We start from the raw sequence: 5,665 nt of genomic DNA, 5'->3' as shown, positions 1-5,665 counted from the left end.
CAGCCACTCCTCAGAAGGAAGGTTGGGCAATCCTACTTCCATAGTGATACTGCCTCGGAAACCCAAGGAGGGGTCACTATGAGTCAGGGCTGACTCGATGTCACATAACAACAACAACAACAACAACATGTTCATGAGGGATATTGGTCTGTAGCTTTCCTTTTGAGTGATGTCTTTGACTCATTATGGTATCAAGGTTATGACAAGCACATTTTTTGCCTGCCAGATCTGCATACTTGTTGCCCACTACTGTAGGTCTATCTTCCTCCTCCTTCCCCAGACCTCCGATCTCCCAGCCTTGCTCCTTCTGGGCCTCTGACCAGTCAACTAGCTATTTGCCAATACCCAGAGAACCTCTCTCCACACCTAATTGTAACTAGGTTCACTGTTTCTGCCTTTGCCACTGGGAAGATTTCCCCTCACCCCGACTTTTTATCATCATAGTGGTCTTATAGGACATAATTGAACAACTCTATGGGATTTCTAAGACTGTAATCTTTACAGAGGCTGACTGCCACATCTCTTTCCTGCAAAGTGGCTGGTGGGTTCAAACTGCCAATATTTCAGTTAACAGTAGAATGCTTAACCACTGCACCACTAGGGCTCCTTGACTTTATTGTACTATCTATCAAATCTAGGTGATGTATTGTCCATTTTCTCCAAATAGTGACAGCTCAGACAATGTATCTAACACTACTCAAATAGTCTGGGCATTGTCTTTATTCTAATGAATAGTCATGTTGTTGTTGTTGCTATCTGCTATCGAGTTGGACCTGACTCATAGCGACCCCTCCTTGGGTTTCTAAGGCAGTATCACTACAGAAGTAGATTGCCCCATCTTCCTTCTGAGGAGTGGCTGGTGGCTTTGAACTGCCAGCCTTCTGGTTAGCAGTCAAGTGCTTTAGGCACTACATTACCAGAGCTCATAGGTCCCTTCAAAGAAGGATTAAGGAAAATGGTAATGTTTATACTTTCTATGAGCTCTGGTGGCATAGTGCTGAAGACATTTTACTGCTAGTGGTAGCTACACCAGAAGGCTAGTGGTTCAAACCCACCAGCCACTCCTTGGAAGACAGGTTGGGCAATCTACTTCCATCATGATACTGCCTTGGAAACCCAAGGAGGGGTTGCTATGAGTTGGATCCAACTCCATGGCAGTGAGTTTGGTTTTGTTTTGTTTATGATGTCATAGTGTAATTTCTCAAGGAGTATCAGCCTCTTCTTTAATCAGTGGGCTTTGAGTCTGAGAATTGGCTCAGGTCTGGAAACTGTCTCATCCCAAGGAACACTATGATCTGTTACCCATTACCACAGATATTTGTGGGCCAGGTTCCTCTGCTGCCATTTTGACCTTATGGTCAAAATGATTATTATATTTACATTGCCTCTGACAATTAAGTGATGCTGCTTGCTCTTTGAATATATAGAATCCTATTATCCATTCCACCAATTTTCTGTCAGTTTGTCATATTATGGTGGATTGTGTGTTGCTATGAGGCTGGAGGGAGCTCTGGTAGGGTAGTGGCTAAGGCACTTGACTGCTAACCAGAAGGCTGGCGGTTCAAATCCACCAGCCACTCCTCGGAAGGAAGATGGGGCAATCTACTTCCGTAGTAATACTGCCTCAGAAACCCAAGGAAGGGTCTCTATGAGTCGGGTCCAACTCGACGGCACATAACAACAACAACAACAACATGAGACTGGAAGTTATGCCACTGGTATTTCAAATACCAGCAGGGTTACCCATGGTGGACAGGTTTCAGTGGAGCTTCCAGATTAAGAAATACTGGGAAGAAGGAAGGGGCCATCCACTACTGAAATATTGACTAATGAAAACCTTATGAATAACAGTAAAAAACTGTCTATTATTAGAAAACTTTATGAATAGCAGGGAAACATGGCCTGATAATAAGGTCAGGAGATGAGCCCCTCAGGTTGGAAGGCACTCAAAATATGACTAGAAATAAAAATAGAGCTGCCTCCTCTAAGTAGAGCCAACCTTAATGACGTGAATGGAATAAAACTTCTGGGACCTTCATTTGCTGAAAGACATGACTCAAAACAGAAAGAAACAGCTGCAAAGATTCATTAATAATAGGAAGGTAAAATGTACAAAAGATGAATCTAGGAAATTGGGAGTTGTCAAAAATAAAATGGAACACATAAAGATCACTATTCTATACCTTAGTGAGCTGAAATGGACTGGTATTGGCCTTTTTGAATCAGACAATCACATGGTCTACTATGCCAGGAATGACAAATTGAAGAGGAATTTTGCTGCATCCACCATCAAAAAGAACATTTCAAAATCTGTCCTAGAGTGCAACACTGTCAGAAATAGGATAATATCCATACACCTACAAGGAAGACCAGTTAATACTAGTATTATACAAATTTATGCACAAAACACTAAATCCAAGGTGGAAGAAATTAAAGATTCATCAACTTCTGCAGTGTTAAGTTAACCAATCATGAAATCAAGGATTTATTGATAATTACTGGTGACTGGAATGCAAAACCTGGAAACAAAGAAGAAACACAGTAGTTGGAAAATATGACATTGATGATAGAAATGACACTGGAGATCGCATGATACAATTTTGCAAGAGAAATGACTTATTCATTACATCTTTTCAACAACATAAACAGCTACTATTAACCAGATGTCAGAAGAGACTCCAAAACTTGCTATTGAATGTAGAGTAGCTAAAGTGAATGGAAGAAACAAAGAAATAAAAATACTGAACAGAAGATTTCAAAGGATGGCTTGAGAAACAGTGAAATATTATAATGAAATGTACAAAGACCTGGTATTAGAAAATCAAAACTGAAGAACACACTCAGCATATCTCATGCTGAAAGAACTGAAGAAAAAATTCAAGCCTTGAATTGCAAAATTAAAGGATTCTATAGGCAAAATATTGAACGATGTGGGAAGCATCAAAAAATGATAGAAGGAATACACAGAGTCCATGTACCAAAAAGAATTGGTCAATGTTCAACCATTTCAGGAGGTAGCATATGATCAAGGACCAATGGTATTGAAGTCCAAGGTGCACTGACGGAATTGTGAAAAACAAGGCTCCATGAGTTAATGGAATATCCATTGAAATGTTTCAATAAATGATGCAACACCAGAGGCATTCACTCATTTATGCCCCAAAATTTGGAAGACAGCTACCTGGCCAACTGTCAGGAAGAAAAACATATTTGTGCCCATTCCAAAGAAAGGTGATCTAGCGGCATGCAGAAATTTTCAAACAATATCATTAATATCATATGCAAGTTAAATTTTTGCTAAAGATAATTTAAAAAATGATTGCAACAGTGTACTGACAGGGAACTTTGAGGAATTCAAGCTAGATTCAGAAGATGATATGGGACAAGGTATAGCATTGCTGATGTCAGATGGATCTTGGCTGAAAGCAAAGAATACCAGATAGATGTATACCTGTGTTTTATTGACTCTGCAAAGGCATTTGACTGTATAGATTATAATAAATTATGGACAGCATTGCAAAGAATGGGATTCTAGAACACTTAACTGTGCTCATAAGGAACCTGTACATAGACCAAGAGGCTATCATTTTAACAGAATAAGACAATACTGCACAGTTTAAAATTGAGAAAGGCACATGTCAGGCTTGTTTCCTTTCACCACATTTATTCAATCTATAAGATGAGCAAATAATCAGAGAACCTCAACTATATGAAGAAGAACATAACATCAGAATTGGAAGAAGACTCATTAACAACCTGCATTATACAGATGACACAACTTTGCTAGCTGAATATGAAATGACATGAAGCACTTACTGATGAAGATCAAAGAATATAGTCTTCAGTATAGATACCTCAACATAACGAAAAAAAAAAAATCCTCACAACTGGACCAATAAGTATCATCATGATAAAGGGAGAAAAGATTGAAGTTGTCAAAGATTTCATTCTACTTGGATCCACAATCAACACCCAAGGAAGTATCAGTTAAGAAATCAGACATTGTATTGCACTAGGCAAATCTGCTGCAAAAGACCTCTTTAAAGTATTTAAGAGCAAAGATGTCACTTTGAAGGTTAAGGTGTGCCTAACCCAAGCCATGGTATTTTCAGTCCCTGCATATGCATGTGAAATCTGGACAAAAAATTAGGAAGACTGAAGAAGAATATATACCTTTGAACTGTGGTATTGGTGAAGAATACTGAAAATACCATGGGCTGCCAGAAGAACAAACAAATCTATGCTGGAAGAAATGCAGCTGGAAAGATCCTTAGAAATGAGAATGGCCAGACTTTGTCTTATATACTTTGGTCATGTTGTCAGAAGAGAGCATTCCCTGGAGAAGGGTATCATGCTTGGTAGAGTAGAGGGTGAGTGAAAAAGGGAAAGACCCTCAATGAGCTATGACACAGTGACTTCAACAATGAGCAGAAGAATAGCAAGGAATGTGACAATTGCATGGGACTGGGGCAGGGTTTCATTCTATTGTACATAGGGTAGCTATGAGCTGGAGCCAACTCTACAGCACCTAACAACAACAACATCAGGATCATCTCTCTGATACCAGGAAGCTCATTTCCATGGTATCATCCATGCCATTAACCCTTGCTTTCAGAGAATAGCCAACACTGACTTTTTCAACCATGCCTATGTAACCCTCACTAACCCCCCCTCAAAACAAAACCAAAACAAAAGCAAAACAAACTCACTGCCATTGAGTCATCATAACGACCCCTCCTTGCGTTTCTGAGGTGGTATCTCTAACAAAAGTAGATCGCCCAATCTTCTTTCTGAAGAGTGGCTGGTGGGTTTGAACCATCAGCCTTCTGGTTAGCAGTCAAATGCTTTAGCCACTATGCCACCAGAGTTAAACTTCACTAATATACCTCTTATTTCTTTGGTAAAAGGAGTGTTTTCTGACCTACTGGGGAGCATAATCAGCTGGTGGGGTCTCTGATGTTATATTATACGTATATTCTAGCATAGCAACTTTTCTGAGCCTTTGACTCCTTCCTCTACAGCAGTTCTAGCATTCTATCTTATTTACTGTAGACTATCATCTTTTTGGTTTTTATCATCTTTTTTCTAATTTCAAAGAAGTATTCTAAGAAGATGTTAGGACTAGTTCCAGGTGTCTTTTCCAGGATATTCCATCCTGAGTCATAAGAGATTGGGTAAAAAAATTTCATTATCCAACCTTTTATTTCTCTTTTCATTCAGTATCATCATGATTCACTCCTAGCTGTGTTCTCCTTGTTCCTACCATTTTATGGAGCTAGGTCTTGCAGTTCTTTGATTGTTAATCCCTTTCCTCGAATAACAGGTCTGGTTATACTAAGATCTGACCCTCGTTACTGGGCTGGAAGTAATCAAGGGAAGTGGGAGCATATTTTGGGGAGGCGAGCATGAACTTGTGAAGTTATCTGCCATACATAGGGATTTAGCATGATAGTCCCTGGATGGTGCAAACACTTATCCTCACTTGCTAAGGGAAAGGTTGGAGTTTTGAGTCCATCCAGAGCTGCCTCAGAAGGAAGGTCTGGTGATCTATTTCTTTAAAATCCATTAAACCTGTTGCCATTCAGTTGATTTCTGCTCATGGAGATCCCATGTGTTACAGAGTTGAACTGTGCTCCGTAGATTTTTCTTGGTTGTATCTTTACCG

The sequence above is a fragment of the Orycteropus afer genome, unplaced genomic scaffold (genome assembly GCF_000298275.1).
Source record: "Orycteropus afer afer isolate SDZICR_OR568_19922 unplaced genomic scaffold, OryAfe1.0 scaffold00813, whole genome shotgun sequence".
Classification (NCBI taxonomy): Eukaryota; Metazoa; Chordata; class Mammalia; order Tubulidentata; family Orycteropodidae; genus Orycteropus; species Orycteropus afer.
Note: the sequence above shows the minus strand (reverse complement) of the source record.